Source organism: Pholcus phalangioides, unplaced genomic scaffold, assembly GCF_987345545.1.
Source record: "Pholcus phalangioides strain wild (caught in Gottingen) unplaced genomic scaffold, Ppha-v1.0 ptg000015l_1, whole genome shotgun sequence".
NCBI lineage: Eukaryota > Metazoa > Arthropoda > Arachnida > Araneae > Pholcidae > Pholcus > Pholcus phalangioides.
The window spans coordinates 68268682-68296329 of record NW_028301608.1 but is presented as its reverse complement, the minus strand read 5'-3'; the positions used below and the strand labels follow the sequence as shown (position 1 = coordinate 68296329).

At 35.6% G+C, this 27648-nt stretch overlaps 1 protein-coding gene across 11 annotated transcripts in view; it reads left to right on the top strand.

Moving 5' to 3' along the window:
- The window catches only part of LOC149076594 (uncharacterized), a 307582-nt gene that overhangs the window by 150026 nt on the left and 129908 nt on the right, over positions 1 to 27648 (top strand). The window lies entirely within an intron of this gene.

Below are 27648 nucleotides of genomic sequence, written 5' to 3'. Positions count from 1 at the left end.
TTTTTGGCCAGCTCGGAGAAAAGTTTGCCCATCACTGCATGGTGTATATTACACACCAAGAATGTCAACACCAATTTTTTTTACATAATAGGAAGCAATCCTCGTCAGATATTTGAATCAGATTTAGCATATTGGTCATCGACATTTCTTCCAAATTTGTCGTGATATTGGCTTCGCAGTAGATGAATCAATCATCGACCCAACACGCTGAAGATTACGAGAATATTATGTGTGTTAGCGATTACATGCAGCTGTAGATAACTTTTTACAAAAGTCGGAGACGTTCAAGGAAAGGATCTCTCCATGCGCCGGTGGTAAAGCGCTTCTTTGCAATAACACTTTTGCTGCAAAGAAAACAACATCCATCAATTACGATTACTACACGCTGCATTTTGTACGTAAACACATTGGTGCTATATACGAGACGTACTGTTTTAGCATAAAAATATTCATTGAATAGTGCGTTTGTAGTTACAATTCAATAAAATGTTTTTAATATTCAGTAATTTCTAATATATTTTTGGAAAATCTTACTTAAATTTGCGTCCAGAAACCCTTGGACATGATGACATTATTGGAAAAGTAAATTTTCAGTTTGTATTAAATAAAATTTTTAATACATTAAAATTGTAATGTGTGTTTTAATACATTATATTAATTACGCAATTGTGTAAGTCCGGGATTACATTATAAAATTTTGATAAAAGAACTTTTACAAAACCCGAAAAATGCAACCAATAAGCGTATCGGTTACATTCGAGTGAATGTAATGGATGAACTCATCAAAGAAGATAAATTTCATGAAGATTCAATAGGTTTACTACCAGTAAAGGTGCTTGCAAATTTGGTATTTCAGGAAACTTTATCAACCTTTTCATTCCCGAGATAGAAAAAAAGATCCACCAACTCCCCTAGACGACATTCGTTTTCTACAAATTTCCACCAAAGAGAATTCCGAAAGTTTTAGGCTGAAAAACTACCATATTTCTCCACTTATCTGTTGCATTGGTGTAAATCCACACAGTCATAAAACATAACATCTATGTATCTACCGCACTCTCGCGAGATGAAATCCAACTTTCATACACAGTTTTCTCTCTCTTCAACATAGTTGCTATAGTTATTATAAAGTCAATAATTGGATATTAGGCCACAATCGTCATATTAAATTTCTTGAATCTTGTTTTTTTTCGTGAATATGTGTTCAAATCATCTGACGATACTGGGAGTGTTCATGTTCAAAAAAGTTGCGTGACGAAGTTATTTAAATGTCATATCTAAAAAAGTACGCAGCGCAGGTCCAAAGCAGATGCACATTGCCAAGGTGCATTGCATTCAGTGATGTGACTCAGGTTTAAATATCTCTTCCCGTCTGGGCACCAGACCCGCTGTCCTGATTCCTGATTCGTAACAAATTGTTTTCCGTTACATCTCGAGCAGTTCACGATGAAAATAAACTACATTGGCATCGTTTGTTAGCTATTCCAAAGACAAAGCCAATGATGATAGCATAATTTCATTAAATCAGTACCTACCATGTGATTCAAGGCACAAAAAACGTATTTACTTCAAAACTACCAAATATATATATTTTAAAATATTAACGTAGGTGCGTATCACTGTAAACGCTACATGTCTTTGAAATTATGTTTTTAAAATCGTAAGCATCTCGGTGGATAGGAAAGAGCTACGGTACCGATAACCAAATGAATGATACTATATAAGATAATCCACATATTACATATTAAAAAACAATTTCTTGAGTATCCATGATTAATAAAAGTTTTAGTTAAACAAAAAAAGAACCATAGTAGCTGATTTTCAGTCTTGAATTAAAATCTTGTAAATTATTATAACGATAAAATAATATATTATATCATAACGATAAAATATTCTATCTTAAACGATAAAAGCGTTAGAGCTTACAGTATTTAATGAAATATTGCAGATAGACAATGAAAATGACGCAATATAAATGAAATGACACTAAACTTCTTCAGTATTTCGGAAAATGAAAAGCAAAATATATGGGGAAAATCGAGAGAAGGAAGTATTTGCAGAGAGCATCTCATTTCTTTAAAACAAATTTAAATGAAAAAGAAAACACCAAAAATTTCAATGTTGGTCTCTAATGAGAGTGTGAAAGGATATAACATTCAAGAACGAATTTTTTAGAAGGCAACTGATCTATATTTTTGCAAATAATATATTTGCAAGTACTGTAATCTATTCGTTCGTGCTTCTATTGAATAGTAGCGTGACATGGTGCAAATCTTTGCAATTCTGTGCTTTCCAGACATGGGTACATAATTATGAATTTGGATCGGTTGGGTTTCTGAAATTTCAGACCAAGCATATATTCTTTGTACAAAAGTAAGTTTACATTTTGTATTTGGAAGAGATCCAGGGAGTTACTTTGGAGCTCTGAAGTTTTGAATTATTATTTTATTAAATGGTTTGGCGATGCAACTTGGCGTTAATGTTTGCTTCAGAAATCGCCGTAGCAGTTCATAAATGGCTACCGTAATTGCTGTCAGTTGACTGTAGCCGCATGAAGCAAACTGAGAGAGAGTTTGGGATGTAAAGAAGAGAAAGATTTTCGAGTTGGATATTTAGGAAAGTGCTGAGCTTGTCTACAAGGAGTAGGATGGTGATTGGTGGAGGCACCAGTCACTGGCGTCACAAAAAGGGAACCCCGAGTAAAAAGGGAGAGGCAGAGAGAAATGAAAGAGGGTGAACTGGAGCAAGATGGGGTATATATTCGTCGTCGTCGGACGCAGGTGTCCTAATGACGCCCAATTTGTCAAATGCCCCCGCCGTTTCTAAAACCTAGAACGATTTCTACCCACAATTTGAGTATTCTTAACGAAACAAGCCTCTTTTGCGTTTCACCCACTTTATGAATGAGATGAGGGATGCGAGGGTGCCCTGCGTACGATGTTAGCTAATGAGAATGAAAAGCCACCATAGATTAAAGCAATGAAGACCTTTTTTCACATCCCGTTCGAACTTTTGCTCGTCCCTGGGTTACTTTATGCAACGATTACTAAAGAGTATACGTGTGCATCATTTTCACAATTTTTGGATAGCTCTCTCTCTCTCTCTCTCTCTTGAATGAGGGTATTTATTTCATTTATGTTTATGTTTTCTGTCAATATGGTATAGATAGTGTTTTTTCTCTCTCTTCCCGTCACGAAAATTTTAGGTTTTGCAGGTCAATTACAGGAATAATTTATGATGGAATTCTTGGCTATTAAATGACACTGAAAGTTAAAAAGTCTTTAAAATCTAATAATCAACATATTTGCTACATTATTATAATGCAAGGAAAAGCAAACAATTTCCGCTCTTTTATACATGTTAAGCAAAAAAATTAAATTAATAGAATCTAAAAATTTGTTATATGGCTGGCATAATAATTTTATTCTGGTTATTATTATTGTATTTATTTTATTTTACAATTGTACATTATTTTAATTACTTAATAAAAAGCCGTATGTTAATCCAAAATTGTACTCGCAGACAAAGAAATCATTATAAGAGAAGCATCATTTGCAGAAAAATACACATCTTGGCTGCAATAGTGCTGGAAAAGATATTCCAGCACTATTTAACGGTAGAGCACGTATGGTTAGTCCACAGCTTTACTTGTTGCACTACATAAACATGCCGTGATTTCCACTATGGCAATGCTGAGGAATTTTTTGTGATAAAATCATCTCTAAAAGACACATTCTGCTCACCAGGGCTTGCGAGCAGAATGTGGCCCGTGACCTCGAACCTAATTTTATAAAAATTGACTAAGCTGCACATTTTCAGATCACTCAAGTGACCCATCGCCCAGTAACAGAACACTTAAACGGTAAGTGAAACATTTACAGAGCACTTAAACGCTCCATGGCATATTTACCTAGCACTTAAGCGGCCCGTGGAACGATTCTACATCACTCAAGTGACCCACGGCATATTTACAGACCACTTGAGTGACTAGAGTATGGCGAGGTTTTTCCAGTTCTAAAGCACCTAAACTGCCCACGATATATTTCTAGATCACTTAAGTGGCCCATATCATATTGACAGATCACTTAAGTGACACGCGGCACATTTACAAATCACTCGAGTGACTCGCGACATGTTTAGAGATCACTTAATTGATGTGTATCACAGTTCCAGAACACTTAAATAGCCCGCGGTGGAGTTCTACATCACTGAAGTTACTCGTGGCAGAGTTCTAGATCACTCAAGTTGCCCCAGGCACATTCCCATATCACTTAAGTGACAAGCGACATATTTACTGATCACTTGAGTGACCCGCGATACATTTTCAAATCCGTGAAATGGCCCGCACTCGCTTAAAGATTGAGCACCTTCTGCCTAAAACATCTTGGTCGGCTTTTTTTCTTCTAAAAATTGAGTCATAAAAACGGAGGGGTCCGGTTATTCATCTTCTTGGCAAGACACACTCACACGTTAGATGTCGATTGGTGTGCGATGCAAAGACATGGGTTTACAGAAATCGATATTCATTCGATAATTGTAAATACAGAGATAGCTCCACTAATATCAAGTCATATTTAATTGGGGGCAAAAATATTCATAACCTAGGAAGGAAATGCTCTATTTTGGAACCATTGCAAAAAAAAAAAAAAAAATCGTTTATGTAATGCATTCGGCAAATGAACAGATTGAGTGAACACAATTTTTTATCGCAGCATCATATTAGTCTTTAACGCGAATATACGCTTAGAGAGATCACATATTGGAAAAAGTAAAAGCTTATAGAAGATTTTGTGCTTCAAAAATTTAGTTCTAGACATTAGTAACTACCCATAGTCAGCATTTCTCAACCTATGGTCCGCAGGCAGACCTGATAAAATTATTCATCTGTTATAATTGCAATTAGTATTTATGTGTTTAAATAAAATTGTACCTTCAACACTTAGGTTCACCACACATCATCGAGGAGAATTCAGGTAATTGGGACCCTAAATACACGTAGTATTATACTAAATTTTCCCAAAGACTGCGATTTATTGCTCAAAATACAATTTGCCAATTACTGCGGAAATTGCTGAAGGGTGTAGCTCCTGCAAATCGTAGTTAAAAAAAAATGTATTTCACGGAAAAAATATTCAAATGATCTGATGACCATATTTCATTGAGGAAAATAAAATGCGCTAAACTGGGATCTCTCTTGTAAATAATAATCCGAAAAATACGGGACATCGCTCATTGTCAGAAGTAGGCACATAAGGCACGATCACAAATCTGAATTAAAATTAAAAATTCAGGGCAAAACGTTAAACCTGACCAAATGTGTGAGATGAATGTTTACAATTTTTGCCGTAGTTATCATAACATAATTTAAATTACGAAAACGTTGTGTATGTGTGTGTGCTTGCGTTTAAAGGAATCGGAAGAACGAAAATTACAGGAATGTCTCGTAATACAGGATGCAAGTGGTCTGTCACATTTTTTCAGACATTGCACTGGTCCATTATCAAGAAGGTGGAAAAACACTGCTCTAAGTGCATTGCAGGCGTCCCTCGCCTTACGCGATTAATTGGTTCCGCAAAACACAGTAGTCGCGTGAAGTGAGTTGAATTTAATACGGGAAAGATAAGATCAGAAGGATAAAAAAATTTAACCCAACAGCAAAGGATTTTTTTTGGAATGAATTAATTACTATAACTTATGAATAAAATCCCGCGAATTTATACAATATATGAATGAATTAAATTAATATACTTTTTCTGTCTTTCGTACCTCTTATTCATTCTAGTGAATGTGGATATTTCCTTTTCTGAAAAGCCCTGATAACTGATTGTAATGAAACAATCAAAATTCGGATTTCAAGCAATATTTTTCATCTCCTCATATGTGCGGAGACAGAGAGTTTCGCAGATTTCTCGCAAATATGAAAATTATAGTTTCACCGGTACTGCTTTTTTTTCTCTCATTATTTGTCTGCGCCGAATCATCAAATCCAACGTATTTCGTTGTCAAAGGATTTAACTATGTTGTATATACAGGGTGATTATAAAAAAACTATCTCGACATATGGGCCCCTAACTATCATACCATTCACAGAAACTGAATGAAATTTTGGCATAAGGTATTTTGATGTATGCGCTCAAGAATGATATGGAAAACAACAGTGTCACTCTAACAGTTACGGTTACAGTGAGAAAATTTCGAAAATATCAAATGGCAACACCAAGTTTTTTGTATTGGAATGTGATCTCCATTGTGGAAAAACCCTAAATAGCGTTCGAACGGCAACTGTAGCATGAAAATCACCGGCGGAAGATAGGCTAACCAATGAGGACTACCAATAAGGACAGAGAAGCAGCATAAAATAAAGCATTTTATTGTGTTTCACAAATTTTCCACATGACCTTGTGGAGGACTAATCAGGCTGGGATCTCGGCCGAAGAAACGGTGTGACGAATGAAACGAACATTAATGCTCTGGTGCACGGCAAAGTCCTTTTTACTTTTTCCTTGCCCAGCTCCGGGGATTTTCGTGCTACAGGTGCCATTCCAACGCTATTTAGTGTTTTTCAGTATGGAGATCGCATTCCAATACAAAAAACTTGGTGTTGCCATTTGATATTTTCGAAATTTTCTCACTGTAACCGTAACTGTTAGAGTGACACTGTTGTTTTCCATATCATTCTTGAGCGCATACTTCAAAATACCTTATGCCGAAATTTCATTCAGTTTCTGTGAATGGTATGATAGTTAGGGGCCCATATGTCGGGATAGTTTTTTTTATAATCACCCCGTATATATCTTGACTCTGTAAACCCCCCCCCCCCCCCCACGTTGCGAAGATTACAATTAAACTCCAAGTCGAATTTTGCAGGAAGGAGGACTTCCTAAAATCAACTTTTAAAAATCGCGTATAGCGAGGGATATATATTAATCCACTTTTAAGTGTATGGCAGCAGTTTTGTTACCTTATTTATGTAATGATAACGATGAACACACATGAAGAAATATTGGTATATTAGCGCCCTATTCGATTGTAACGTCCCACGAATGTTCACGCAATGAATAATTAATCTCTATACGTATTCACTATGTTTGAATAAAAAGTGGAGAGTAATTAATTAGAGACTGCAAATAGCACCAATTTGCCCTGAAGAGGGAGTTATTCGGGATATATATATTGCATGTACTTTTTTTTGGCACTCTCTAAAATAACACAAAACGAGTCGAAATTTTAAAAAAAAGAAAAAAGAATCACCTAAACTAGAGGAAAAAGGAAGGTTTGGTGGTGGGGGAGACTGGTCTATTCACGTTTCATGCCTCAGCGAGTGTTAATGGGTCCCCGCAGCGTGGTGACATTTGCCCAATTTTACGGTCCTAACCCCCTCCTGCAATCTCTTAACACGTAGTACGATGGCGAGCCGGATTTGTTGTAGAATCGGATAGGAGGCAGTATGAATTCCCCGCTTATAGCTTGTGGTGGGAGTACGGGGATTGTGTTTGAAGGGAGAAAGGCCCAACGTGGACCTGCAAAAGAGAAAGATGAAAGGACAGATCCCCGCTGCGTGTTTGCATCGCGGTGTGTGTGAGTGGTGGGCTATGCAACTCAAGCGGTAATTTCTGGACGCCTCCTCTTGCAACTCCCGAGAGCCGCGTGATATGTACTGCAAGCACCACGATCTTACGCGTGTTGCGTAAGAGATAGGCTTCCATGACGTACTTTGTGTCATCGTATCTTACTGAGAAATCTCTACTACAGCCAAAGTAGATACTTCGGTTTTTCCTCTGTAGAGGATAAATAGGGAGTGACAACTGAAAACATGCTGTCAACAGCAAACATACACACGCGACAAAGCCATTTTTTTCTCTCTCACGAATATTTTCGTGGTTTTGTTAGATTTTTCTATACATCTGTCTAGGGATTAGTTGTATGACACAAGTTTTGTTCATGTGAATTGTAGCAGTATGTTAGTGATTAAATGTATGAAATGTTGATCCAGGACATTCGATGAATCAAAACCTAAGTTTGAGAGATTATTAATTTCTTAAATCTACATTTTTATGCAAAAAAAACCACATATATTGAAAGTCATGAAAAATTTATTATACAGTCAAACTCGTTTATAACGACATCGAAGATTCCACGAAATTTTTCGTTATAGTCGAGGTCGTTACAACCAAGGTTAACGTTTTAGACTTTTCTTAACGAAATATTTATATAATAAGATGCAATCAAATACTGTTCACGAAGTTGTTATTTCATTATGATATTGGTGACCATGTTTGATCGAGAAAGATATGGGATGTTGCCAATTCGGTGATATTGCAAGTCTGTAGCGGCATAAAACCTATTTCGCGGAAAAAAAAATCTGAGTGCGACAAATATGAGAAATGAAATTCATAGATTATGCAAATTATCTCCATCCCCCCCAATTTTAGTGAAGGTTATGAAATAAAGTAAGCTTCATTGAAAAAAACGGGACAGTTTTATGAAAAGTCGGGAAAAATGACAGGACTATACAGAAATGTCATGTATACGGGGCGTACAAATATTAAAGTTGAACAACCAAACATGTAATAAATCGTTTTCTTATCGTTATTTATCAACAGAACAAGAGACGAAAATTATTTCAATGTATTAATAATTATTCAATCGAGAAAACGCCATTAAAGGGGAAGCAAACGCGCCGAAAAAGTGTCGTTATATCTGAAGTCGTTGCGTTTTATCGACGTTATAAGAAAATCTCTATTGACGTTATAGCCGATGTCATTGCAACCAAGGTCACTATAACTGAGTTTGACTCTATTACTACCCGTGACGCGACCCTAAAACCAAAACTGCATCATTTTAGAGAAAAAAATCACTAAATTTATCTATGGTTTTTGTAAAGTTCTCGTTGGTAATAAAGTCGTGCTAGAAAAATCTGATAATATGGCACGGTCCTATTCCGGTATGAAACGATTTCTAGAGCAACCCAAAATGAAGTTTTCGAATATTCGAGAACAGCTTTCAGAAATAAAAATAAGAAAATTCCAACTCCCCAATGATGCTTTTCAAGTTCATTTTACATTCGCAACTATTCGTGGTCGATGCATAGGAATGATAGTGGAGTCAAAAAATTTTTTTTATACAAATGTCTTGAATCATTTTTTTTTGGGGGGGGGGGTCATTATTACTCGAAAGTTATTTTTATTTCTTTTGAAGTCATCCTCTAATGAAACTCCTCCAGTAATCGCGATTTGATACCACTTGTGAGTTTCTTTAAAGGTTTACTCGGTTCATTGTATAACCAACAATTCCAAGAAAAGAACCGAGAAAAGACGACTGAAATTTTTTCAACTTTTTCTTTGGCGAGTCTTTTCACTTCGGCCGTGAAAAATCCCTTGTTATTCAACTAAAGAAAGGGAACGAAACAAGACACACACATAAAAAAGTGAAACCTTTCAAGAACTCAACTCCGAAAACACAAGTTTCTTCTCGTTATTGGCGCCGCCTCGTCTTGTTAATTAAGCACATAAGTCCTCCGATTCAACCCTTTGAGCATTTCCTCTCTTTAAGGTTTTTTTCCTTTACACGCCCATTATTTTCTTCATTTTCTTGTATTTTTTTAAACTTGTTACTTTTTTTTTTTTAAGAACTCCTTTAAATAAAATTAAAATCTTGATGGTTTTTTGATCTTTGCTCACTTTTTTTAGCTCTTTTTTTTTTACATCATTCTCAATCAAATGAAATCATTACGTTGGAATAATTTATTTTAATACAATAAAGTATTATTTCATTATTTCTTCTTAAACACCTAAAGCATTAAAATTTATTTTTTTATTTTATTTTCGGCTATACGTTAATTCATTACCGTGTAATACAGGTGTACTGTTCTCATATTCATCTGGTAATAATATGACTTTCTTTCCTTCCTAGTTCTTATATTTTCCTTTTCAACAAAGATATGTTGCGTGACTATATTTCACAGATACTACTTCAATTTATTGAATAATATTACTTATTAAATTCAGTGACATGATTCAAACCAAATTAGATATTTCCAGCATCTATATTAAAAGTCCTATTTTATGATAATGCTCAAAATAAAATCGAGATTTGTTTTAAAAACATAAATCGAGAGATTTGCATTTAAAAAAGTTAACCAAGATTTGTAAAATTAAATAAATTAGAAAATTAAAAACAATAAATAAAAAATCTAAAATAAATATTAGGGAAAAAAAAATTAAAATAAGGAATAAAGGTAATCAAATTTAGTAAATCATTTGCAAATAGATATTCGTTAAATACGAGTACAATTAAATAAACACTCAATAACGTAAGTCGGATTTTTATATAGGTAGCACCTCCATTATAGTTGCCTGAAGTGGGCAACAAAGCAAAGTGAAACACCAAAGAAATGGCTCCCAAAGAAATACACGTGTCTTTCTGTGACTGAGGTCCTTGTCGTTCTGTGTCAGAATTACGCCAATTAAGCACTTTATCTATTATCTAATGTGAATTCAATACCTGTTGAAAAGTCATACTTGAATTCATTTCCTAAAATCATTTTTAAAAACAAAAAAAGAGAAAAACTTTCAAACATGACATTCTCAAATGCATATAACTACTAACTCTCTGGAAAACACCAAATTTAATCGAATCTGACTTCCACTTTATTCCTCAGCTGCAAAAAATACGCGTAGTTTCTCAATACTATTACTGCTTTAAACGATGACCAATATAAACATGTTCGATTTTTGAACGAATAAAAGGTGTGTTCGTGAAGCAACTTTTAATTTACTAAATTAAAATATATATTTACTCCCAATATATGTAATTCGGAAACAAGAACATCGGAAACACTTAAACAAACATTTTTGGTCACATAATTTTTTTCGGTCGAATCGCAATAGCAAAGGTAGTAGAGAGTGTTTTTAGAGAGAGTGCTCAACAGCACATCACCAAAAACAAATACAGTACCACAAATTTTTTGACGAATTTGCTGTAATATGGGCTATCAAATATTCAAGGAGGAATATCCACCTTCGGGTTGGATTGGAGTTTGTTTTGTATTGGTGCAAGTACCATCAAGGTTATGCTGCGCCAAACAATGATCAAGCTGCATAATGACGCGGTAGAATTTGTGTTACCCATGTTGCACCATGAGAAGGCCTACCACATTACACCGTCGATTGGTTTTGATAGCACTTACTGCAGCAAATCCGTCAAAGTGCCGTTGTGCACTTTCTCAAAACATCCTCTTCTGCATTTGCTATTGCGATTCGATCGCATGTTATATGACCAGAAATGCTTGTTTAGGAGTCTTCTATCGCCTCTTAAAGTTTGTCCCATTAATTTAGAATCGCCCTGTATAGACGCAGCTAACGCTACCATATTCCATCATCATAATGTTATCTATACATTAACACAGGTCATTAGCACAACTAGGTGGCTGCCAAAATAAATAAATGGATAATATACAAAAGGTAGTAATGATAAAATATAATTTTTCACCAAAATATCGTATTCAAACTCGTATTGATTATGTCCAATCAAAATTGGAAGAACTTTTATCTCTTACTATATACTCTAGGGGCCCCCCCAGGGAATCAAATTAACATTTCAAATATCTTGTGGCAACCCCGTGTGATCTCCAGACACTTAAGTTTCACCTTAAATTTCTGTGTCTCACCGTTTGAGAAGCACTGGTATGAATGAATATTTCTGTCAGCTGCAAAAAAAAAAAAAAAAAAAAGAAAGAAGACGACATTCGTAGATGTCGGCTACTGAGTTGTTTTTAAATTAAAAATTAAAAAAAAATTGCGTAATTTTCCCCCTTCTCTTAATCGATGTTTTAGAGACACGCTTCAATTTCTTCTCTTTTCATTTTCTCGCTTTATATAACACTACATATTATACTTTCTCTCTTCTTCTTCCATTTATTCTCTGCTTAAACTCCCCGGGATCGTTAATCACTTCGAGTCAAAATACTTGATCCAACCCTTCTTTGTTAATGATCGCTAATTATCATCTTTTCGGGATATTCCTAGACCGACTGCTCTGATGAACTTGAAGAATGGAAATGCTATTATGCATGACGCCGTGGCGAGAGATTTGGCGCCGTAAAATGCGACCATCTACGTCAATCAACGCAGGAGATTAGTTAAAATTAATAACTATTTAAAAAAAAAATTTTTTTATAGATTTTTAAAATAATTTCATTTATAGGTACTTATATTCATTCATGTACTCATTGTTCTGAACTTGTGGAGTTCCAGAAAAATATGTTAGAAAAAATAATTATCAAATCGATTTGAGAATCAACCAATAAGATTCATAATCTACTGGCTCATTCGTTGTTTACGAAAATGTATGGCTGAATGCATGATAATTAGGCATCAGATAAATATTTATTCAGTTCAGTGGTTCTCAGCCGGGAGGCTGTACATCCCTTTTTTTTCTTTCAATCCGAGCACAACTCCGGTCTATCGCCACGGGTAATTTACTACCGATTGAGTTGTACGTGTTAGTGTGTGTGTATCTAACAGTCTGATTGCGTATATAGTGTTGTGTGTGAATTTTTTCTGCTATATTTCATTTATATTTCGAATTGTGAGTGAATTGCAGTGATTGAATATTTGCACCGTTGTAGGCCTGTTGTTCTCTGTGGCGAGACTTTTTAACCGGTATATCGGCTAGCATTCGCGCCTTGAAGTGGGAAACCACAGAAAACCATCTTCAGCCGACCACCACCGTGGTGACGTCGACATTCGAATGCCGTATGCCCCCTTGTGGCCCTGGAATATTCTAAAGTGGAGACTGCGGGTAAAATCAGGTAAACGGGCAGACGAAGCAGATTTGTTTGAAAGGGTCAAAAGACCTGAGAGAAAAACGCAGAAGTGGAGCATTCGAGTAAAAAATAGTGAGAGATGGAGCTAGACAATTTTAGAATCCAGACAATAGAGTTACCCGTATAACCTCCTACAATAATATAGTCTGACGAGTGTCCAGCACAGAGAGCCCGGACATCCAATTTATTTACAAAATGTTCATGCACTGCGATTTTTACGCAAAATCTTTTTAAAATACACAACATTTACTCAGAAGTTAATTTAGTAAGAGGAAAGAAACACTTACAAGGAAAAAATATGTCGAAATGTGGTTCAAAAGGGGGGGGGGTGGACAAACCATGGGCTAGGAAAGGTTAAGAAACATTGGTTTAGTTATATATGCATTTTTTTATTAGCTCCTACCCGAGTACCGAACCTAATACCTCCTAATCTGTGGCATAGCTTCTCGATAATCCTCATTCAAACACACCGTGCAACGTCTTCCAGAGCCCCAGGGGTCATCCTTTCGTAAACCACTGATTTATATATATATATATATTTGTAACTGTTATTTTATATATTTTCACTCGTTTACCCATAGGATTGTGTGCAGATCATAAATAAGCGATAACAACTACCTATAAATACACACGTTTTGACAGTACATTTAGAATTTCGTACAGTTCATGAAATAGGAGTAGGTTCGAATCGCAAGGAATATTGTCGAAGCACACGATGCGTGTCATCAAAAGCAATGATTTTGATTTCAAACAGGTCTGGACACAGGGACCCAAACATCTCAAAACATCGAATATCATACAATATGTCAAACCCCAGAGGGATTAGCGTCGGTAACCTACGGCGAAATTTTCCGGTTTCTTCCTTTTTATTATTATTTTTTTTTCTAATTCATTCTCCCCCACCCATACCTTCGTCGGGATCGAGAAAAATCATAATAGCCATGATCTTTTTGCCCTCCCCTACTCTTGAACTATACATGGGAAGAGGTGATACACATCGGAGACAGAAAAGGTAACCCAAACACACAGAACGAGAAGGGTCCCAGTCACAGAAAGCGACATGTGTTCCTTTGGAAGCTGGTGTTTCACTTTGTTTTGTTACCCGCTTTAGGCTTAGGCAACTACAATGGAGGTGTGACCCGTACAAAAAACTGGCAGCTCCTGTTATTGAGCGTAAGGGGAAAGCCATACTTTTTTTTCTGGAATAAAACGCCAAAGCTATATAACAGTGTTTGGATTTCGATATTTGAACCTTCCTCCTTCTCCTCAACACTTTCCGTTGTATGCAGTACTACGTATCCAGGCCTTTCTCGGCTTTTTTTTTTGTTACTTCCCTTGTATTCTTCTGGTTACCCCCCCCCCCCCATTCTCGTTCTACAGTGGTGCCATCCCATACCCAAAACTGAGTTTTTATATTGTGCGTGATTTCTATAGGTATATATTTTCAACGCTTGGGAGTCTTTTGTAACAAACTGCCAGACCTGCACAGTGTCAGCTATTTTACACTTTGTCACAGCCATTTATTATATTTCAACCAGGGTTTTTCAAAAAATCAGAATGTACTGATAGAGGGTGCTGAGCAAAATGAACGCGGTTATTCATTGGGGAATTGCAGCAAAATTTTCCTTGATTTGAAATGATGCAAATTAGCTCTAGAAACATGTCAAATGTGCACATGTATTTTTAAACGAAAAGTGTAGCATGCTAGATTTTAAGTTAGATTAGTGTAATTTTGATAATTTTAAGATTCAGCTCCACCGAACTCTAAACCAGTGGTTCTCAACCAAGAGTCCACGGACCAGTTTGGGGTTTTTTAAAGAAGTATCGAGGGGTGGGGGGGGGGGAGGTCCATGACCTTGGATGAGAAAACAATCAACTTATTGGGAAAGAGGTTTTTCTTGTTTTTAAGCCGATATGAACCTTTAGGAAGAAAAGTTTGCTGCTTTCTCCGGCAATCAAATCTGAGTCCTGTAGCATACCAGGTAAGTGCGCTATCTATAATATACCAAAAGAAACAATCTTCCTTTCTTTATACCGTAATATGCATTAATAGCATGCTTCGCTGAGTGTAGACACAAGAAAGGAAAGTTGTGTCTTTGGTAGCGCACTTGTCCACTATGGAAAAGAAGATAAGATGTCGTTAATAAGAGGACTCGTGTTGGATTCAAAGCTACCTTTTCTTCCTAAAGGTTCGCATCGGCATAGAAACCAGAAAAATATCTTTGCCAGTGTATTACGGACCGAGAAAATAACATCAATCAACTTATTGTTTCTATATGTCCTGATTATTTTCTGTAAAGGGGTTCATGGGCTTCGCCACACTAACAAGGGGATTCCTGGCCATGGTCATATTGGCACAAAGGGTTTATGCAGGGCCGCAATTAATTACTTCGTCAGCTGGGACAAGCACTTATTTTGGGGCTCCACATGTAATATTGAAAGAGAGGTTAAAATATGAAATTTGCATCCCCTCTTGCCCGGCGCCCAGGCACCAGACCCGCCTACTACCCTTGGTTGCTGTCCTGGGTTCATGGAACACAAAAAGTTAAGAACCCCTGCTATAAACTAGATTATTTTTATTATGAAACAAACTTTGATTTTTTTCGTTAATCTTGACGCTTAATCTTGACCACGAAGAATCGGAATATAATGAAAAGTATAATAAACATAAAGAATGAAAATAATGTATACATTTCTCCACGAACTATAAGCGGTTCACTAACAATTCATCGGCAGCCGCATACAAAATTAATAATTATGCAAAATACAATAATTTCGTTTTATATGAAGTAATGGGCTTAAACAATTTTATGTATACTTAGCCTTGGTAGGAAATATCGTTCAAAACTGTGAGAAAACTTCATCGCCTACCACTTTTTTTACCTTGATATATATATATGTATAAAAGAAAAGATCGGACCGACACTCGACAGATCACGAATCTTCGCGGTAAAAAGAATAAATAAAAATAAATATCGTGGGAAAAAAGATGCTCTCGACCAAAGTAAAAGGCAAATGCTTCTTCTGTGTAGCAAGTGGTTCGAGTGAAGGACAAACAACACTCAGCATCAGCGGCAGGCGGCGAATAGAAGACCAGATCGAGAGAGTGACCTTCTCGAAGGCTCTACAAACTTATACACACACAACACATTGGTCGAATTCAAACCCCCGATACGATAAACCTCTCCAGTCGAGTGTTTGCCATGAGGCATATATTGAGTTGGATGGTGGTATGCGACCGGACCTCTGTCTACAGGAACAATCGGGATTATACGCAAACAGAAGCAGGCAAATAAGTTTCACCCTCACAAACTATAGTTCAGGAAAGAAATTAAGCAGACTTTTATTGTATTGATACAAACGCCATGGATAGAGAGGAAAAAAAAAATAGAAAAGAAATCGTTCTTGTTATTTGCTCTGCAAGCAAATATAGTGGTTCGTTCATATTGTCGCTACTGCTGCGGAGAATGATTGATGCAGAACGATACCGTAGACTCGTCTAAAAAAGACCGAAATTATATGACTGATGATGACGACGGTGAAATATATATGCAGAATATTCGGATTAGATAGATGGAAGATTTCTGTGATTTAGAATAGATTCAGTTGATCATGATGAAGGTAAGTACCGGCACTCAAATAAAACGCCTTGAAAGATATTTATGATCAGCTTGATAAACTGCTCATAACGACATTGAAGTGAAGAATTGTATCACTATAATCCAGTGTTGTTAAATGCGAGGTTTAAGTTTATTAGATACTGGCCCGAAATATACTACAATCAATCGCGAAGTCATCCATTTTTCCCAAAGGTACAAAGATTTGTTTAACCTTTAAATGCGTAGCTTTGCATGCGTGCAAAGGGTTCTTGGAAAAATTGAACGCTGCAAAAAATCTTACTTTACTTCCACATAAAGCTACGATAGCTCGATCGGTAAAGGCATGCCGTGAGATACTGTGGGACAATCCTCGAACAGTCTGGGTTCGAATCTGAGCTAAACAACAACGGCATGAATTTTTTTGATCGTGTTTTTAATTGGGTTGCTGTATTTTTGAAATATATGACATCCATATTTTTTTATGGGCATCTTTTTCTCAGCCACCTCGTTGGGCATTTTGCCTGTTGTGGCGTTGTATTTGTAACTATCAATAGAAGGAAAAAACAAGCGAGAATTTCATCAATGATTTGAGCTCAAATTCTAACGCTACGAACACAACGATTTTGAGGACGTGTCGTTATTTCCGCGTTTATTACTGCAGCTAATTTGAAGGTAAAAGCAGAATCACCTTTGTACATAAGGTGGGGTCTCATGTTTCTTTTTATTTTCTGAATTTGCTGGTAGATGACCCAATTAACGACAAGTCTGCTTATTACAGAGCATGTGTAGCTGTGATTTCGCTAAGTTGCTTAAAAAAAGGTTGTGTGTATTTATATATTTTTACTTTAAATTGCACCAATTTTTTTTCCTTGCTATAGTTTTAATCACAAAGAAGGTAGTTATATATTTGGAAAGTAATATTAAATCGATACATTTATATTTGGTGGGTTTTTTTGAGGGTTTACGTGTCTTCAATAACGCTTTGTGTAAGCAGTGAAATTCGAAACATTTTTAAAAAATTATTTTTCCGACTTTGAATACGTGTCATTAATTAAGCAAAACATTACCAGCTTGAAAAAAAAAATTGAACACTTAAATGTTAAGGGACACCCCTGTTAAAAAGTCAAAAGCTCTGGTTCCATGGGCGTCCCATATCGGAAGGTTCCACTATAAATGATGCAGGAATAAACAAAGCTAGCACCACTTTTAGACATGGTCTTAGTAGACACAGATATAAACCATACTCATTTAAAATCTGATTCGGTATAAGTAAGGTGCCTCGGATTTTGAGAACGTGTCGTTATTTCCACGTTTGTTGCTTTTTACTGACGTTAAAGAAGTTCATTAACATCTATTCTCTATGGAAATCGGTCGAAAATACTGATTATTCACGTTTTATCCGAGTTGTACAGTGGAGTTCATTACAAAAATACAAATACAAAATTAGAGGCAACAACGTGCAAATCGCCCAACAATGTGGCTGCGAAAAAAGATAATGAAAAGGTAAAAAAAAATACGCATATTTGTAAATTCATTGACAAACTTAAAGAGGTGATATAAGACTCCTAAACAAGCATTTTTGGTCATAGAATGCGTGGTCGAATAGTAATAGCATAGGCGGCATAGGGTGTTTCCAGAGAGATCAAAACGAAATATATTTTTATGACGGATTTGCTGCACTAAGTACAATCAGTCATTCAAGGGTGCAGGGTATTGTAATGTGGTAAGCCTGCTCATGGTGCAACCTGGGTAACGCTATTGCTACCACGTGATTATGCAGCTTGATCATTGTTTGGTGGAGCATAATCTTGATGGTGTTTGCAGCAATACAAAACAAACTCCGATCTAATCCGAAGGTGGATATGCACCCTCGAATGGTTGATAGTTATATATGACACATCGCAGCAAATTCATCGGAAAAATGTAACACTGTATGTACTCGTGTTTGGTGAAGTGCTGTTGAGCACTCTCTCTAAAAACACCCTCTATTGCCTTTGCTATTGTGATTTGACCGCACATTATGTGACCAAAAATGCTTGTTTAGGTGTCTTATGTCACCTCTTGAAGTTTGTCCCATGAATTTAGAATCACCCTGCATATAACCTCTTCCCTCTAGAGTCAATTCTGGTAAAGATGTCGACCCAAATTAATTAATCATTTAATTATTATTTTTGCTTTGTTAAACGGTATTTTGACATACACAAATGAATCAAAAACAATTTTTAATAGCCAGTTTTGGCTCAGATTTGAAGAGAATATATAAATAATATTAAAAAAAGAGCTCGTAAAAAATGGTTGTCATAGGCCAAAATACATCGACCCAATAACATTATTGAGTAGTTATTATTACGTAGTTATAGCTTATATCAAGTATTATTATAAGGTGAAAATTATTACCGTGTTTGCTTTTACGTTCGTATTTGCATAATTACCATCGATCCGAATGACAATATTGCATCTCATATAGCAGAAATGAACATGTGCTAAATCATGTTTTTTTTACTTTGACATAACTTATTTCGATGAAATATACCAATGATTTTTTTTCTTACATAGCTGAATCAAAAACTTTACCTGATAAAAATGAGAATCATATTGTGGTCAATTCAAAGATATTCCGCAATATCAATGTCTGAAGTGGGAAGGGGATATATTTGCCAAAACCACTCCTGCTTCTTGTCACATCATTGTATTTTTAATTTGATGATATTTGTATGTTTCTTTCAAAAGCGAGGAAAATGGATGCATTGTCTCGGAAAACCAGATCGAAGCAGTCAGAGATGCATCCTTGGGTGCAATTTGAGACATCTTTCAAAGTAATCCGTTTAATAATATGATTCCAAAGCAAACAAAAACGCGACACCGGAGTGTGAGTGTAATGAGAAAATATAATCTCCTGAAAGTAATTTCAATCTAAAAATCGACATACAGACTGACGCAACAAATTTCAAAATCACGTTTAATGAATGCTAAATCAAATTTAAATTATATTTTTACGTAAAAATAGAATTTTCAGCATTTATTTTTTAAGTACATGCCTATTGTGATATGATATTATTTTTCCGATAACTTCAGCGAAAAATAAATATGAATCCAACTTTATATTGGAATTTTTACAAGTTTCTACTCATATTAGTTTGCGTTCTATTACAGATTAATTATGCTTACGTGAATAATGAATTATATGGTGCAAAATGATTTGATGAGTTTGATCAATGCTATTTTCTACGTAGACTGATATGTATCCGGATGCAATAAACTGGAACATCGAAGCATAATTTACAGTGTCTTTTATCAAAATAATAATTTATGTGTGGAAAACTAGAACTTGATATGAATCGAAAATCAAAATAAGTTCAATTAAGTTCGTCATAATAAAATATTGGACTCTGTCTTTAATATTTGTTTTATACGTAGTATCTCTCACTTCATATAAAATCACTCTTGAGTCATATCATTTCAAATGAGATTTTAAGTATAAGCATATAAAGTAAACTAATTGAATTAAAATTTTAACTTCATGTTTGTATTTAATGGAAAAGATATTGGTTATTAAATTGTGAATAACATGGATTTTTTTAGGGATGTAGTTGGTTGGTAGACTGTTGTGGGTGGAGAACTTTTAATATTTGAATTGAATTTTAGTGAATGCAAATGCAATTAAAAATAAAAGAAGACTGCTTTTTTTAGAACTTGGAAAAAAGCATGCGTAATTAAGAAATATTGGACTCTTGTGTTGGCCGGAGTTTCATCACCAGTCTGCTGATGAAAAATTCTCAGTCTTATCACGATAGAAATATAGTTAATCACGCTGCTTCGAATACATTCGGCGTATTATAATTAATTTTTCTGTAGGAACATACTAAGCAAAAACATGGCATATGAGCATCACACCGGTAATAACTGAACCAGAAGTATTTTTGTTTACGAGAAAGTCTTTCCGTTCACGCCTGTGCACTTTTTGCGTGAATGTTCAGAAATAAGCTGACAGATGGGAGAGATATAGTGGTCAACAGAATGATCCTTATGGCACGATCCCGAATAATTGCCTGAAAACGGCAAAGAGAAAAAAAATGAGAGAGAAGGGGTCGTTTCGACCCATTTGAAGAAAAAGTGAGGGTGCAATAGCGGACAAATGCCGTACATAGGAACACAGACACAGTGTGAGTCTAACCCATCTACTCGTAGAGCACGCGCCAAAACCTAATGGTGTGTGAAACTCGCGGAGTTCCACTCTCATTCCCCAAGGTGAACCAAAATCACCCCCTATCACCGGTGATTTGTTTCCGAGCAGCAACAATATTGAACCCCACCTACAATGTTTTTCACTTTAACTTTTTTCTCTTTTTTTTTCAAGACTTTCTTATTCTTACAAATTAAATGTAGCTGAGGAGACCCCGTCTTCTCAAGTTTCAGGATTTCAACGATAAGTCATAAGGTCATTGGAATCGAAGCGTCTAGATATTATTTTTATAAAAAGAGAGTTTAAATCCCGGTTCCGATATGAATGTCTTACCAAAATTTATATTAAAAAAATGTGTCTGTTTAAATATTTATATAATTTACGTAAACCACATTTAGAAGAAATTTTACCGATGAAAACATAAATTCAAATTTCGATTCGTTTATGAAAGCAGCAGAATCAATTGATTTGCTTTTCTTCAGATGAACTACAGTTATATTCCAAAATTGTTGTATTCATTACATATCATTTATTGCAAAACTCATGTTTATAACTCAATCCCGACGAAATTATAAATTGCAATGTTTGATGACACATTGAGTGTTAACGCGCCCACTGGTTAAAAAATTACTGTTAGAACGGAATTCATCCAGAAACTCATTCTAACCAGTAGAAGAACGATTAGCCGCCACCCGTCACTTTGCGGTCGTAGTGGCGGATTTTCATCACGAGGACCTCGGTTCGAACCCTCGGTACTCACAGTGGCGGTCAGTTGAACTTGGTTTTCTGTGGTTCAATGCAATTCGATCTCCCCGTTTTTGCTGCGGAGAGCAACAGACCTAAACCAGCGCAAATATTCAACCATCACACTTACTCAGTTTCAAAAATAAATGGCAGCACTGAAAATTCAAGCACAACACTAGATACACACTCAGGCATTTAGGCACACATGCGCACTTCTGGTTTCCGGCACAACTCATTCAAATTGCCCATGACCAGGAAAGCACAACTTTTTCAGTCCGTGGGCCAGATGCACGGTATTTCTGGCGCTTGCGAGCCGGAAACTTGCATATACTGGTGACTATATGACTCGTGCTTTAGAATCATTCCTATTTTGTTTCATCCTCTTGCTAAGCCACTCGCATGAGCCGGCAAGTGAATGAGCAGTGAGTAGTGAATAAATGAGTAATCAAGCAAGCTAGTTAGTGACTGAATGAGCAATTCAGCGAGTGAGCAAGTGAGTTAGTGAGTGAATGATTTTCTTACCGGCTCACTCACTAGTTGTTTGACACTTACTTACCCACACTCTCACTCAACACTCTCGCTCACTATTTATTTTCTTATAAAGTTCCTCGTTTTTGTCCCTTATTTTCAACGAAGCTTACTTTGATTTTTGAATCAAGAATTAAGATTACTTTCATGACCTATATTGTACTGTGATAATTATGATTCCACCATAATTAATTATTTACATATAAATACATTCATCTCACATACTTGACACTTGAATTACTTGCTTTAGACAATTTTTTTGGCTGTAATTTGCAACTTTACTTGCATCTGACATTATTTTTAGTTGTAATTACCAACTTTGCTTGAATTTGACAATTTTTTAAACTTTAACTGGAAGCTTTACTTTCGTTTGACACATTCTTGACGATATCCTAATGAATTCAAATTTCCCGTATTTTTATAAAGGAGCTATGGTCAGCATGGTGTTATGTGTGTATTATGCTTTTCCACCGGAACACCTTTCACGGGCTGGATGGAACCCCTTGACGGGCCGGAGGTTGCACCCATGAGGATAGAATAGCTGTGCTCGATCTGAAAGACCAGTTTATGTGTTAAGAATTTTTATATAATAATTTAATCAGATTTCTATTAACAGAAGCTATACACACAGAGGCCTTCTCGTATTGATTTCAAGAAATGTTTGTTTTGCAACTGAACGAATTCGATATAGTAGCCGTGATAGATATTATAAAAGTCTTTCCACAACCTAATCAACTTGCCAAGCGATGATGAAACTTCCATTCAAGATAAAAATAGAGTGGTCCCCCCCCCCTTCTCTATCTCGATATCTTTTGACTGGGACAAACACATACTCATGAATAATCAATGTCCCGCAAGTATTTTGTCTCAACATTACACCAGGCCATTTCGCATGTGTCCAAGAATACGTGAAGCGGGCTATTCCTCTGGGACGCGAGCTGAAGGGCCGTTTTAAAACAACTTTATCATAGTAACCTAGGCCAGCCCGGAGTGGCAGATTGGCTCTTTTGATGGTTTTCAAAAAGAAAAATGCTACCAGGATAAGGTACTTTTTTTTCCATGCTATTTTTTTATTCGTTTGAAAGCTTATTCCAATAAGCGAGACCACGTGGTGCGGGCAGAACCCCTTGGGAAGTCCGGGGGCTCTCTTTCTCTCGCTTCCACAATATACTTTGTATTTTATCTCCATTGCAGCTTAAACTTCGGTCATTGGAAAGATATCGAAGCTGATCAATCAAAACGTCATCAATCATTTTTAGAGGGAATTTAGTTTCCGTTTTTTTTTCTATTCTGTCTTCTCTTTTCTTTTTGCTGCTCAGCTTTCAGACGTTCTTATGCATTTGCTTGTCACTGCTTTCCAACGTGTTTCGCCTGTCACTCCACTTCCTACAAAAGAAACTCCGAATAAATAGAAGAGGGGAAAAAGTACAACACATACAAAAAGAGTATATATAATGCGAAAAAGAAAAGTGCTTCTCTAGGTTAGAACTCTTGCTTTATTACCCCCTTGTCAGAATATGACAGCGATTAAAATCTCAGGCCAAAAAGAATAAAATTTCAATATAACGTATTCTATTTTTTTTATATTGTTCTTTGACCAATAATCTTATAAAATGGGGGTCGTTTCAGTAGAATTTTGTGGAGTGATCGAAAAGCTTCATTATAAAAAAAATGAAACATAAGAGAGAAATTATTTTTATGAACTGAATTTTTTAAGCGATGGTTTACCTTCAGCTACATTTCTATATAATTTCATAATTTCTTATATGAAGCAACTAACTCTTTCCTAACAGCGAAACGCCACTACTGATAATAACGAAAAAAAAACAAAAAAACAGGACAATCCTGCTAACTTGTAGGAAGCCTGGAATAGGTCCGTTGTTTTCATGTTGAAGTACTAGATGATCAACTGTATTTACCTGTAGTATGAGTTATTCCACGATCATTTTTCAATATTTACCATTACTGCTACTACTACTAAACCACACATGCACCTCGTCCGAATTCCTCAATGGAATTTCTAACGAATGAGTATATGTTGGAATGTGCGTGTATGCTTTGTGAATCTACGTTTGTTTCTGTGTGATGCTTATTATGGCGCTGCCATCTGCCATCTATATTTCGCACTATGAGTGAAGAGAAATGACTGAATATTTGTACCATTGTACGCCTGTTGCTCTCTGTGGCGAGACTTTTTCATGGAAAGATTGGCTCGCATACGCGCCTCGAAGCTGAACATTTGCCGCCGTGAGAAATATTACTAGAATTTTCTAAAGGTCAAGTGTACCGTAAATTCAATTCACAAAATACAGTAAAACCTGTTAGCGGTCGCCCATATTTTACGGCCGAATAATAATTTCACGAGTCTAGTTAAAGTACGCATTGCAAAGCCCTGCTTAACGGTCAGCACCACCCTCTTTTACGAACGCCATTTTTTGTCCCACCGGTGTTCGCAAAAGAGACGTTTCATTGCACTTTTCACCAGTAAATATTTTAAAAGTTGTAAAAATTTGTTAACTTCAAATTTTTACTTCCACTACTTTTTATTCAAATCTATTATTATTCCTCATCATATTCGTCTTGAATTGTAATTCGCAGTGAGCTATAGTTAATAAAGATCTACTCAACACTTTATGTTATAATTATACTACAAAACACTTTATGAAGTGTTTTGATGAGTTATTGAGAAATGAAAGAATGAGAGAAATTTGAAAACAAACAAACAATAATGAAGATACAGATACATAATATGAAATTCGATATACGAGCAAAAAATGATGAATTGCTGGGCTTGCAATGTATATGAAGGTCTTTCGTTATATGTATTAGCACTACAGCAACTTTTAAATCGCGATCTTGTATGAGATATATCCGTGCGAGAAAATTTTGATGTGCGCAATGAAAATAGAATTCGTTCAAAGAAGAGGAACAAAAAGGATCCTCTTATGTTCTCACTTTTATTCAAAACATAAAATAGGAAAAAAAAAAAGGAAAAATATTTTATACTAAAAACATACAGGATTCAGAGCCGCTATGGGGTCCATTAATGTATCAGGTCGGGATTGAGAAAGAGGGATGCGAAGAATCTTTTTGCCCGATCAGAAATGTGTGGGAGAAAATAAAAAAGAAGGAGTAAAAAGAGAAAGATGTCTTCTCCCTTGGGATAACTTACGGCTCGAGACATATTTTTGTCTTCCGCTATATGGGAACCAAACAAAAGAAAAGAGAATAGAAAAGAAAGCATATATGGAAACGAATTACATAGCGATCCAGGCGGACAATTCTTTTTGCATCAGATGAACTTTTAAAGGGAAAACGCTTTCAAGTTACTTCGAACATTTTTCCATAAAGATGTGTTTGAATTTCAAAATCAAAGTCTTCTACTTTATATATATATATATATATATATATATATATTCCTTTTTTTTTGCTTCGTTCTCCGATATACATGGGAGATCTACCCCTTTGATGTATATCGGTACATATATCTTATCTATGCCTTGTTTCCCTTATTCTCTTTCCTTTTTTTTTTCTCTTCTCTTTCCATGTTATTTTATTTTCTTCAGATTTTTTTTCTTCTCTTGTTTAGTTTGTTACTTCAGTTGGTTCGTCTTCTAGAAGGTGAATTGCTTTCCCATTCCGTGGGTCTAGCATGGATTTTTTAAGACTCTAAAATGTTGGGTGAAAGAAACCTTAGCTTTTTATTTTTAACTTCAATCTTAGAGCATGGCTTGTGTTTCCTTATATCCATCCATATCTACCTTTATTCTACTTTCCTAAAAATATATATGGGTTTCCTTTTTTTTTTACTTTCGCGCAGTGGTGTGTAAAAAAAGTTTGGAACGAAATTTCAGAAGTTAGACTATACAATTTCCGCTTCTAAGAATTGTAATATATTCCATTTCGGAGGAAGGAAAAAGATTTCCTCTTTTTTTGTCTTTCTTTTTTCCTTAGAAGAAAAGAAAAAACTTTCCTCAATGTTTAGCATTTCTCAAGCATAAGAACAATTTCTGGAAGTCGACTATAAAATAAAATTACTGTTCGATTTCTCTTTTGTACAGGTTCTTAAAACATGGCTGTGAATGAGAAAAAAAGGAAAAGAAAATAGCGGAAATACAATATGTTTCATAACTTTCCGGATATCCAAATATTTATCGAAATAAAGCGCTAAATAACATTCGTTTAGCATCGACGAAAACAAGGATTTGTAAAAAAAAAATTGACAAAATTAAAATAATAATGCTTTCATCTCTGGAGCGTTTTTAAGGGGAAAAATATTTCTCGCGGCATTTTATGGTGGGAGAACCAGTTGAAAATGACGCTTTTCTTACTGTGCAAAGCAGGAACCGTTCAGAATCCGCACCGTTTGAACAGTATATAGTTTACTGTGCAGTACCTTTCAAAACCGAAAAAGCTTCACATGAAATGCAAATTTCAAATAATTTGGAAAATTATTAATTATTTGATTTTTTCGTATAAATTTCAATAAAGTTTCATACGGACAAATAGATATCGACATCCTGCTGCAGCGAACAATCTAAGGTGAACCAAAAAAAACTCTATCAACCCTCTATCAAAACTCTATTCAATAAACTCTTATCAGCCTGGTCAATCTCTTGATGTATTGCGATCTTGATTTCTTTACATTCGAGTCTGGATAATCGGTGGAAAACGGGAATGAAACCACCTCGGATTACTGAAAACTCCACTCGGACTGTTCGACGAAACAACAAAAGTTGGCATTTGGGAGTGGAAGAGGCTCAAAATACTTACGTATTCGTACTTGCTTTTACCCATGTTATTCTAAATTAAACTGCTTAGTTCATTAGGATTTGGGCTGCCAATACTGATAGCTCCTTTATAAGAGAGGCTGATAGAGGTCTTATATCCTTAGATCCCGATATGAACAACATCATGATTTTTCACACAATAATTTGTATAGAGGGTGCTTCTATGAAAAATTCTGTAATGGATGTCCAACAAAGACCCCCCAGCCTAGGGATCAAAACCCATTAAAACTGAAATTACTCGCATTCGTTTGTAGAATTAAACAAAATGAAATGAAGTGCGTCCTTGGCAAAAAACAGAAAGAGAGGGATTTGAGAAGGGATTTCAAAAAGTTCTAGCAACTCGGTTATCCAAAACCTCATACATTCAAATTATCAGAATGGTAAACAGTGTAGTGAAGCTAATTTCAACACAAACGACCTATCGACATCTCGTAGAGTTCATACCAAGAAGAATCACGCTGTATTAAAGGGAAAAAGTGGTCCAACGATATATTGACGAGTTGGTCGTAATAAAGTGGCTACTCATTTCATAACCAGAATTCTGAACTCAATGGTCCTTAGTAAATGTTTCTTCATCTTACTGTCAGTCTGTTAAACTTATTTCCACTGTAATTTACATTATAAGCAAAATGATATAAAGATTTACTTATTTTGATTTCTTACACATTGCAATATCTAATCAAGCTCTTCTACATATTGTCAATGATCATTCACTCAAAAGTCGCTGTGGCCTCTACCATTGTGCTTGAGAGAGAGAGAGACAGACAGAAATTTTTTTAATTTTCATACACTTCTGCCATAGCATTAAATAATGATGATCGTCTTTTCAAGCTCTGTCTGCTGTTGAAAACATATTATTATGGTACACTGTTATATTACAGTGATTTAATTGATATGTACAGTAGGTAATGAAGCCTATTTTAATTGAATAGTACATCAAAAGTACTTCAGCGTACTTACGACACAGTGCGTGAAATT